Here is a 12,918-nt window from a genome sequence, read left to right on the forward strand (position 1 = left end):
AGAATGGAAATAAAAATCTAATATGAAAATTTCTGTTTTCAAAAACTGGATTTAATTACATTTATTTTGTTTACTGTTATGTTTGAACTGTGTCTACCATCCTACTTTTTGTTTTTGATATCCCATTTTCTCTATGTTTATTTTTATTTAGGGATTTTTTTGAATAATTGAATTATTCTACTTGTTGGGTTTCTTTTTTTCATTCTTTCACTTTACTAGTTAGGAAAGTTATATACTGTTCCTATTTCTTAGAATTTACTTTTAAATTTTGCCCTTCAAGCTTAATTTATTAAAAGCAAAATTTAATCAATATATTAATCCTCCTAAATGAAAAGAAAATCTTAGAACATACTCTCTCTGATTAGAAAATTTGACCGCTGCTTTTGGTTTTTTTAACTCACTCAATTTTAACATTATCACATTATTTTATACAAATAATATCTGCTCTGTATACCCACATGGTTACCAATTTCTTTAATCAAAATTGCTTCTCTTCTTCTTCTTCTTCTTTTTTTTAAACTAAAGTATATCCTTTAGAAGTTCCTTTAGTGAAGCTCTATGGGTAGCCTTAGTTGTTATTTATCTGAAAATGTCCTTATTGCCCTTGTTCTTGAAAGATACTTTCACTGAATACGCAATTTGATTTGCTTACTTTCTCAGAATATTTTAAAGCTATTTTCCACTTTGCCTGGTTTCAATTCTTGCCACTGAAAAGTTTGCTCTGAGTTCAACTGTCCTTTCTTTGTAGAGCATCTATCTTTCTTTCCTTGGTTGTTTGTGGTTTATCAACATTATTAAGGTTTAATTAACATGTAATACAATGCACACATTTTAAGTAAACAGTCTTGAGTTTTGACAAATGGATAAACTCATGTAAGCACTAGCTCAATAGATGTATAGGACATTCTTATTAACTAAAAATATTTTCTTGTCCCTTTGCAATCAATTCCACTAAACCCATCCTCCGAGTGACCACTGATATGTATGCTATTTCTGGAAATTAGCTTTACCAATTCTAAAACCTCATTCAAATGCAGTCATTCAATACGTACAATTCTGTTCTGATTTCCATTACCTGGCTATCGCTGTGTTACCACATGTTCATTTGTTTTACTGCCCATTAGTATTCCATTGTGTGAATGTCCACAATTTGCTTATGCATACACCTGTCGATGAACATTTGGCTTGTTTCTAGTTATGTTATGAATTAAGATGCTGTGAGTATTGTGTACAACTCCTTTTGTGGACACACGTTTTCGTTTCTTTTGGTTATTTACAAGGAGTATAATTTTTGAAACGTGTTAAGCATAAATTTAAATTTATAAACACATTGCCAATGTGTTTTCAAAAATGGTTGTATCATTTTACCATCTCGACAGTGATACAAGCGTTTCAGTAGCTCTACGTTTTTGTCAGCATTTAATATTGCCAGTTTTTATAACTGTATCAATTCTAGTGGCTGTAAAGTGATATCTAATTGTGATATTAATTTGCATTTCCTTGATAAATAAATAATATTTTATTTTTTTCATGACCATAGTAAGTGTGGGTTAGTATCTGGACTTTATTCTGTTTCATTGACCTAACTGCCTATCCTCATGCAAATGCCATATATTATAGCTTTATGGCACAGCTTCAGATGAAGTTTTGTACATTCTACAACCTTATTCCTTTTCAGAATTGTTGTGTGTATTAAGAAAGTCTTGAATTTTCATATAAATTTTAGAATACACTTAACAAATTCTAAAAGAACAAAAGTGTGCTGGACTTTTTTTTAAGGGGGAAAGATAGTTTTGAATCTATATAGATCAATTGTGAGAATACTGAACTCAATACTATTGAATTTACAATAAATAATAAATATGGTATAGTTCTCCATTTATTTAGGCTTCCCTACTGTATTCTTCATTTTTTATACTCCTTTGGGTAAAGAGCTTGGGCCTCTTTATCAAATATATTTCAAGCAATTTATGATACTGATGGTACTTTACTGGTATATTTTAATATCTTTCTAGTTTAATTTTTGCTACTACCTAGAAATAGCATTATTTTTGAATGCTGAGTTCTAGTCTGTGCCCTTACTAAATTTACTAATAAATTCTACTATTTTTATCACGGTTTACTATCCTTGTTAATATTGCTGAATTTTACTTGCTAAGATTTTGTTGAACATATTTAATTCTATGTGGATAAGGAATATTGATCTGTAATTTTCTTTTATTTTCATTATATGTGTCAGATTTACTTATAGAAGTTATGTTAGCCTAATAAAATACGATAGAAAATGTGCCTTCTTCCTCTATTTTCTAAAGACTTTATGTAAGGCTGGTGATATTTCTTTCTTAATTGTTTGTTAAGAATGCACCAATGAAATCACCTTGTTCTAGAGAGTTCTCCCTGGGAATATTTTTATTGTCATTGTTACAAATATAATTTCTTTCATAGGAATAATTCAGATTGTCTACTTCTTCTTGATTCAATTTTGACAAGAAATATATAGAAGTTATTGAATTTTTAATGTACCTCTTTATCTGTTTTCCACATTTTACATCTTCATATATCTTTTAGCTCTGCTCTGAGTAATTCCTTCTGATTCTATTCTGGTGAAAGTTGTCTTTTTTTAGCTAAATCTAATCCATATTTCACCATTTTATTTACATGTTTGATGCTTCTCTATTTTGTATTTCTAAGAGTTTGTTTTATTTTCAAATCTCGCTCACCAAATAAATATGATAAACTTTTGATTCTGGCTCTTTTTCTCTATTTCTCTCCCTTTTTAAAAAAATAATAGTTTATATATGGTTATATTATAATCTTAGTTTGTGTGGATGCTAAGTGTCTAAATGGGAGATTCCTTTATGCAGAGAAATTTGTGATTGTTTCTTGCAAAAGCTAAGTGTTCTGCCTTCCTACAAAATTTTTAGAGCACTTGGAGGCTCTCTGGACTAGTGCAAGAGTCTCATAGGCAACTCCCCCTTATGGTGCTCTATCCAAAGGTTCAGTCATCTAATAGAAATACAAATGCTTTTGCAAATGCTTAGTGCTTATTGCTCTGCTGTTTTCACATTTTGCTTTTATAGTGGTAACAAATACCTTAACTTTTTTTTTAACTTATTTTTTAGGCCTATCAATATATTATAAAGAACATTATTTTTTTATTTCCCCAAGAGGTTGTTGTTGTTGTGTTGCTTAATAGGAGAACCCTTTAGGTAATCAAGTCCCCACACTACCTAAAGTAAATGTCAGGGCAATGTTTTTGTTTTTGTTTTTGTTTTTTTGCATTATGCGGGCCTCTCACTGTTGTGGCCTCTCCCGCTGCGGAGCACAGGCTCCGGACGCGCAGGCTCAGCGGCCATGGCTCATGGGCCCAGCCACTCCGTGGCATGTGGGATCTTCCCGGACCGGGGCACGAACCCATGTGCCCTGCATTGGCAGGCAGACTCTCAACCACTGCGCCACCAGGGAAGCCCCAGGGCAATGTTTTGATACCTAAAATATTTTAACAATGTTTGCTTTAAATTTAACTACATTTACTTTAGTCTTCAATATCATATTTACAACACATATTCACAGAGATTCTACTTCTGTGCACAATATCAGGAAGCAAACCTAACATACAGATTGTATGTTTTTACTTCACCTATAATAAAAAATTTCAAATAAGTAAATCACTCAGGAAATGTATTTAATTTTCCAAAATCTAGACGTAAGGTAGAAAGTTTGACATTATAATTTCTATGTGGTCATTTTTACTACTATTCACAACTTTCAATCAGTTTTTGCAAATGTCATTTACTCACCCAAACTGAGTGTTTAACTAGGTCATACCCTAGATCTGTTCACTGCAGCAGAATAACAGAATACAGAAATTACTTTAAGAAATATTATAAGACATATATGACTTCTTCTTTTGAATAATATGTGATTTGTTAACATTTGAAAAAATAAAAGAGAGGACTATAGGTTATACATGGCAGAAAGCTTTCTCTAGAAAAGTAACAAGGTTTAATAGTTAAACTTTTTCTTATTATGAATACACTCAGGTATTGTGAGACTTTCTCCTAAATCTTCAAGCAATCTTAGGTTATTACATTCTCCCTGAACATTCGAACATGAATATACTGTATGGTGTGGTTCTTGTTCAACACCCTTCCATAGTATATTTATTAGCCTACCTCAAGTTCATTTGCAACATCCAATAACAGAAAGCTGTTACCATGCCTAGGTCTGAAGGGGCAATGAGAAGGAGAATATGTATTGGTTTACAAAGCCTTCCAGAACAAACTGCCACAGACTGGGTAGCTTAAACAACACACAGTTATCCCTCAGATCCTTGGGGGATTGGTTCCAGGACCCCCACTGGGTACCAAAATCTAGGGATGCTCAAGTATCTTATACAAAATGGCACAGTATTCACATATAACCTATGCATAGCCTCCTGTATACTTTAAATCTTCTGTACTTACAATAACTGATACAATGTAAATGCTATGTAAATAGTTCCTGGTGCATGGCAAATTCAAGCTTTGCCTTTTGGAAATTTCTGGAATTTTTTTTCCAAATATTTTTGACCCACAGTTGGTTGAATCAGCTGATGTGGAATCTACAGATACAGATAAATTTATTTTCTCACAGTCCTGGAAGCCAGAAGTCTGAGATCAAGGTATTAGTAGGGTTAGTTCCTTCTGAGGGCTGTGAGGGAAAGAAAGATCTGTTCCAGGCATTTCTCCTCACCCTGTCCATGGCTGTCTTCTCAATGTGTCTTCACACTGTCCTCTGTACATATACCAGACCCAGAGATAGCTGTAGCTATAGGAGAGTGGCCACTTGAGAGAACCCTCTGGTAGAGGAACAGGGCTAGCCGCTGGCAAACTCTAGCCCAGCAGGGAGAAACTAGGGGAATAGGTGCCCTATCCATCTCCCACCTTGTCCTCTGATCCCCTCTCAATGACAACAGTAAATCGCAATGGAAAACACAGGATACAGAGCCTGCTTGATTCTGTCCTTAGAAGTTGGTCTTGTGGGGTACAAAACAAGCCATTTCGCAATTCTAGTTTCTCTGATGAATTATAATACTTCAACAGCTCTTTCAAATACATGCAAACATGTCCCTCTCCCCCAATTACACATATTAAACTGTGATAGCAGGGTCGGTTCCTTATTAACTATATTTGGAAATGTGGCCACAGGGTAATGAATTATATAGTCTATCCAGACTATATAGAGATGTAAAGAACCTTAGAGAAGGTTCTTTAATAAAGGCTTTTACAACTTCCTAAACGAACCAATTTAAACAAATGAAGAATTTCCAATAGGTTAATTTACTTGGATATGGTAAATCTGAAGAGAGGTCTAGGCTAGGACCTTGCCTTCAGTTTAACACCAAGCTTATAATTTCCATAAAAACAAATTGCTACATATTTTAGCTTGTGTGAGAGATCCAATTTTCCAAAATGTTTTTGTTGTGGCAGTTGGGAACTGTACGGCCTACTTAATTTCAATTACCAGAATCATTTTGACTATTACTCTACCCACAAGGACCACAGCAAAAGCTTTCTGCGTACACACAAAGTTTGATTTCAGCTAGTAGCTGTTCATTATAAAGGAAATGCTTTTGATGGCTTTTATTCCATAACACTTAAAACTATTTGGCAACCAAGAATGCTGCTTTCCCTAGGCTTCAGTGTACTTTTTGTTTCATTTTGAGTTGTTTCTCATCTATTTTATATATCTATTTGATTGCCTCAATATGTTCCTTTCATAGAAAATAGGAAAATTCAGTTACCTATAATAAAATTGCTTTACTTGACCCAACCTCTGGGTAAAAATAAAATGGACAGAAGGTTTTAAAATAGATTAAATTACCCCAAGCAGGCCCCTTTTTATGAACACTTCACCTATAAGTAGTCCTGCCCCTTTCTGAAGGAAGGGTGGAGCCACTGATTCCGGAATAACTATTTTTATTTGAAATCTTTAACTTTTACCTCTGAGATATATTAACATTTTTATGATCATAGGAATATTTTAGAAACACCCATCAGACCTAAAAATATGAGTATCAGTATGAAACACATTGTCCTCAGTTTCTTCTCCCCGATATGTACATGTTCAGTGTCTGCTCTCACTAATGCTTATCCTGGAAGGGAGTTTGTTCCCTGCACAAAATTATGGGGATGGGATGGACATGGGTTCCCAAACTTCAGGTTGAGGTAAAAAGACATGTCCCCAGATATTGCAAGTGAAATATGAAAAAATATTTTTCCTAAATGGCTGTTAGGTTGTATGGTCCTATGACCATATTTGGCCAGCTACCTTATCAGCTTTTGTGGAATAACAACACGTCTTAACTATGAGTTGTAATGTTTTTCCTTGGACAAATTTTGGTCCAAGTTTCTAACACCTTGACAAAATATGTTTGGAATTTTAGTGCTTAAAAGTTGAGAACATGTTCTATTTAGGTCTCTAAAATTACTTATTTAATGAAATATAAATAAATATTTTAAATAAAAATATCTAAAAAACATCCTTTATATATATTTGTAGTTGAGTAGAAGATTAAGAAAAATATTACTGCAAATGTATAGAGGATATCATGAAGAGCGGGGGGAAACAAGGCTTTAAGAAAAAATAGACCTGAATTCCTGCTCCATCACCTACAGTCTACGGGTCCTAAGGAGGATTTCTTATCCCCTTTCTGCCTCAATTTTCTTTTCATTGCAATGGGAGTAGATACTATCTAATATAATTGTGAAAATTAAATGAGATAACATATGAAAAATATTTAGTGCGATGTTAGCCTCAGAGTGGCCCTTGTTAAATACTGAATTTCCTCCTTGCATTGTTGATCCCACAAGTATCATAGAGCAGAATTTACGGCATAGTCAAACACCCCAGTCTCAACTAATGGCCACTTTATTTTAAGCAACAGTAGTTACAGCAATATTCCAACAAAAAAGGAAAAAAAATATGGACAGACTCTTGGAGATTTGCCTTGTTTTTCAAATATTTTTTGACTCTTACATCAACACACACTTTCTGATTTTACTCATTGTGAAGTCGTTAAGGATAGGATTTGGGCTTTGGAATTAATTTCCTGATATGACTCCCCAAAAGGCCTTTGTGGTAAAGAGTCTCCCTGCCTCCTAGGTCCTTCCCTTTGTGTGCTTCTTAGATAAGACCCCCACAAAGCTTACCAGAACCCCACTCTTTTTGGTTTGAATTGACCAATCCAGCTTTAGCCTAGGAACCCCAAAGTACTCCAACCTTGGACCCTAATGAAACCATGCTCCCCAGGTTTTGTCTCTCTCTGCCTGTACCCTGCCTTGATCTCCCCCTGTGCCCCCCCCACCCCAAGCTTGACATGTACTTCCTCTAGGACCTCTGAGTAATAACCTCTATTCTAATTCCTTTGTGGTATTTTATTGAACCCAGGCTCACCATCCAACACCCCTAGCCTCTACTAAACAAATGCTAATTTAACAAAGTCACAACACGGACTTACCAAGTTATAGCCATATTTTGTTTTATAAACAGAAGCACATTACCTCGTTTGATGTATACCTTATCTTCATGAGTTGACTACTTGCATTTAGTTATGCACAGCATTAAATGTGCCAGAAAGATACCTATTTTCAAACAATTAAGGTATTTAAATGATATGCGACACACTATGAAGTTCAAACAATTTTTAAAAAAGGAAGGCTAAAAGACTTTAAGTTATATCCACATGATTTTAAAAAGGTATTTCCTATCCAAGTGACCACTTCAAATAAAAACTCTATGGGAGTATGGTTTCTCGTATGCTGCTGGAGAAGCCTTCTACCGATTCTCTACCTTTCCTTAATCTTCAAATTCTATGTACTTATAATCAAACACATTAAAAATTATAATGGCAAACTGAAAAGTTTCTCCCAACCTTAGGTCCCGCTCATTTTTTGTGTATCCCACTCCCATTCACTTCTTGTGTATCTCCCCCAAATTATTTTCTGTATTAACAAGAAAATTTAAATGTTATCTTTTCCCCTTGTTTAAACACCCACTCACACTATTATCTATTTCACTGTCACCATTTGGAGTCATAGATAGATAGACAGAGATAGAAATATATAGATATATAATATCTATATAGATATGTAGGTATCTTTCTATGTATATACATATATATACGTATATACATAGATATGCATTGTGATGGTTAACCATCAACTTGACTGGCCACAGGGTGCCCAGATTAAACGTTATTTCAGGATGCATTTGTGAGGGTGTTACTGGATGAGACCAGCATTTGAATCACTGGACTCAGTAAAATAGACTGTCCTTCCCAGTGTGGAGGGACTGAACAGAACAAAAGGCAGAGGTAGAAGGAACTGGTCCCTTTTCTCCTGCCTCACTGCATGAGCAGAGATATCTCATCTCATCTTTTCTGGCCCTCCGTCTAGGACTGACACCACTGACTCCCCGATTCTCAGGCCTTTGAGTGCAAACTGAATCACATCACTGGCTTTCTGGTTCTGCAGCTTACAGATGGCAGATGATGGGACTTCTCAGCCTCCATAATCATGTAAGCCAATTTGCCATTTATAGATACATAAATAACTGAGTCTAAGAATGTATGTATTGCTAAGTTTTTTTACAAAGTGTCAAATTGCCCTCCATGGAGGTTTAACACTTTACATCTACCACACTCTATGATACTGGCTCTTTTCTCACAACCCAGCCACAGAGGTATTGTCAAATACCTTTTGGATGTGCACCAATCTAATAGGTGAGATATGATTACTGATTATATCTTTTGTGTGATAATCCTGCTCACAAATAGATGCATAAAGTTTCCTACCGAGAAAACTAGAGACTTTCCCTTCTTCAGCCTGGGTTTTCCCGTACACATTCATGAGAAATATTTGTAATAGCTTTACAGAAGAAAGATGAGAGGTAACACTTTTTGAATGCTGGATTTTAGGCACTGGGCTAACTGCCTTATGGATATTATCTAACTTGAATCTTACAACAACCCCATACAGAAGTTATTATTATTCACATTTTATAGATAAGAAAAAGGAGGAGGACCAGGAGAGGTCAAGGAACTCACCCCAGACCACACAGATTATGAACGGTGCAATCAGATATGAACTTGAATTGGTCCGACTGCAAAGTAGATTGATTACATCAGGAAGTGACTATAAGAAGGTGTGGAAGGGCATTTTATCTATGCGATATGACATATTTTGCCATATTACTGGCATTTGGAAATGCATATTTTATTTGACAGTATTTATAAATCATGTGTTTCCCTCTCAGAATAACTTGTAGTGCAGAAATCCTTCCATATGCTAGAAGTTTGTCGGGTTCTTTTGATGAGGGAGTGTCGTTCTGTAGCTTGCTTGCTTATAATCACTCAGCGACAGCATGTATAAATTTAGAAATGGTATTCCCATAGAATTAACTCAGAACAAATCTCCATTCCTGCAGACCTCACACGACTGATAAAGATATGTGTGCAAGGCAGTACTGTCACAAATTAATGAATTTTTAGGACTTCTTTCATTATTTATACAGGTAATAGAAATTTGCAAATTAAACGTGTATTATTTAAATTTCCAAATTCAGATACAATTGAATTCTAAACTTTTAATAAATAAGCTAGTTACTTTTCTTACAACTGTAACTCAACCTTCCCACTTGACAGCTATGTGACCTTGGAAAATTCTACCTAAAATTTCTTAGAAAACTTTTCTTTCATCTATATATAGTGTAACAGTATACAAGTCAACACATGTTTTGAAAATCCAATGAAATAATCTATGGAACTACTTACAGTGATTTTTTTCAGCAAATGGTTATTATGATAAAGAGTGGAAGTAGTATTCCATGGACTTCACTGAACACAAAGTTCTCTGTACTGGCAGTCAGGGGAACTGAGGTTTACATCAATCATGGCTCTGCTTTCCCATTATCGATACTGAACTCGGATAAGACACTTTAATTGCAATTCAGATTTCTCGTGTATAAAATGAGTCAAAATAAAGTCGTTTGTCAAGAAAAACTCTAAGGTCATGAGGCCATTTAAAGGCAGTTTATAGATTTTTTTCTAATTCCAAAAAATTGAGACAAGTTTTATACTCCTTTCTACCCTGAGTCTTTTGTACAAGGAAGAGCGATATGCTTCATGTCTTTTATTTCTTTAGTCAAAGTGGCTGCTGCTTCTGCTACCCATTCACTCTCAGATGCATTCCCAGGAGGTCGGCCTAAAACCTCCAAGTCAGGAGACAAAACGAAGGCACCCTTGAGCAAGAAAGGCCCTGAGTCCTTAATCCTTCTCTTCTAGAAATGTAAGTGTCTTCTGGACAAAGAAATATATCTTCTTCCTACAAGATACCTCGTGTTTATTGTTCAGGTCATAATTATAATACAGTGGACAGTTTTACCTAAAAAATTTGCCCTGATAGTTTAAAAATGGCTCAGAAAAAATTCTAGATAAGAGCACTTTATTTTAAACATATTGGGCAATACTCAAAAATACATAACCTACTCACATTTTCAACTCACATTAAAAATATCATTTGATAAAAAAATAGTCCCCCCAAATAGTTTCTATCCTTTTTACATTTTTCATGATTCTGTATTTGTAGAACTTTTCAGACCATTTAGAGTCATAGAAAATTAACCTTCCAACATATTTCGGTAGAAAGATGCTGCTGCTGACAATGATAATATGACTCTTGTTTGAATTTTGCAAAATAAACAACAAACAATATTCACCATCGTAAACACATATTGAATATCTACTATGTACAAAGCACTAAAGCTAGATACTGTGATGAATACAAAATTATAGGGCATTATTTATAGTTCTGAACACTTTACAATCCAGTGATGGCACATAAATATTTCAAAATAACTAAAACAAAAAGTATGAGATAACTGCTAATGTAGATATAAAAGTCAGAATCAACAGTTGTATAAGATAAGGGGAATATATTTCTTGTGACTATCAGGTGAGACTTTTTGATAAAGAGAGATTGATTTTGGAGTATATGGTGGATTTTTTTAAGCAGATAAATTGTAGACGTTTTTACATCATATGAAACTGAGATAACTTAATTTCCTCAGATTTAGTTATTCAATTTTTATGTATCCACTCTGCCCTCTGAATTCTACTTTTATAAATGTATTGCTACATGATTTTACTTCTGTATTGTTTAAAATAATACAGAATATTAGAGCGGCTGGGCCCGTGAGCCATGGCCGCTGAGCCTGCGCATCCGGAGCCTGTGCTCCGCAACGGGAGAGGCCACAACAGTGAGAGGCCCACGTACCGCAAAAACAAAAACAAAAACAAAAACAGAATATTAAATGAAATTTATATTTAATTTATAAATAAAACTAAATAAAATTTAATACATTAACTTTATGAACAAAATAAGAATGTTGATTGTCATGTGCTGTTGGAAGTATTGGCTAATGCAATAAGAGAATTCTTAGAAATAAAAGAAGAAATCTAAATTATTTGCACCTAATAGACTTGTCTCACAAGAAAATCAAGGGAAACAGAAACAGACTCACAGACTTAGAGAATGAACTTTCAGTTACCAAGGGGGAAGGGTGCGTGTGGTGGGGGGGAGGGATAGTTAGGGAGTTTGTGATTGACATGTACACATTGCCATATTTAAAATGATAACCAACAAGGACCTAGTGTATAGCACAGGGAACTATGTTCCATAGCATTATGTAACAACCTAAATGGGAAAAGAATTTGAAAACAATAGATACATGTATATGTATAACTGAATCACTTTGCCGTACACCTGAAACTAACACAACATTGTTAATCTCCTATACTCCAATATAAAAAAAATTTTTTAAGAGAAACAGGAAAAAAATCAATTAACAGAAGAGAGCTCATTTAATTAGAAAATAAATATGAATATACTGAAATATTTTCTTATGCAAAGAAACAATAATTAATTGAAAACGTGTGATGGGAAATTCCATTCATAAAACAAAATGTTTAAAATACTTAGGTATACTCTTAATAAGAAACATGCATACACACATTCCAACTACACTAGATTCCATTATATTACACTATATCTTAGTGACTACGCTCAAGATATCAAAATGTAACTGAGACAGCGGCTAAACTGTTTCTAGAGGGATGGTGGGAAATCACAGGGAAACCAGATGTCACCACAGGCTGTGACATCCTTATGAAAAGATCACAACAGCATTGTTGGGAAATAAAGAAGGAATTGCTTGGGCTTCCCTGGTGGCGCAGTAGTTGGGAGTCCGCCTGCTAATTCAGGGGACACAGGTTTGTGCCCCGGTCCGGGAGGATCCCACATGCCACGGAGTGGCTGGGCCCGTGAGCCGTGGCCGCTGAGCCTGCGCGTCTGGAGCCTGTGCTCCGCAACGGAGAGGCCACAGCAGTGAGAGGTGCGCATACCGCAAAAAAAAAAAAAAGAAGGAATTGCTTTAAATCCACTTCTCCCGTGAGCCCAACTTGTTTATTTCCCTGAATTGACAATAAATTACAATCTTAAATGACCAGAGTTAAAATGTTCAGACTACTTTTGTGAATTCTAGCATTAGAGGCTTTCCAGGGAGTTTTGAAATAAGGAACTAGCAGCTGAGAAATGTGGGTTTAAGGGAAATAAAGCCTGATTATGATGGGGTGGAGACATCACACACAGTAATGTGTGTCATGAAAGTGCGCCTTCAACACCAGCTAGACTGGTAGTTGACAAATTTCTAGACAAATACTGAATAACTGCCAAGATTATAGATGTGCAAAGGGGTAACACTGAAGCAGAGACAGGCTCATATAAATCGTCACTTATCTACCTCTTTCTGTAAAGAAAAAGGAAATGTGTTTGCGTGTGTAGGAATTAGGCAAAAGCAGGTAGATCTCACAGCAAAGAA

The sequence above is a fragment of the Mesoplodon bidens genome (assembly GCF_964165515.1).
Source record: "Mesoplodon bidens genome assembly, chromosome: 2".
Classification (NCBI taxonomy): Eukaryota; Metazoa; Chordata; class Mammalia; order Artiodactyla; family Ziphiidae; genus Mesoplodon; species Mesoplodon bidens.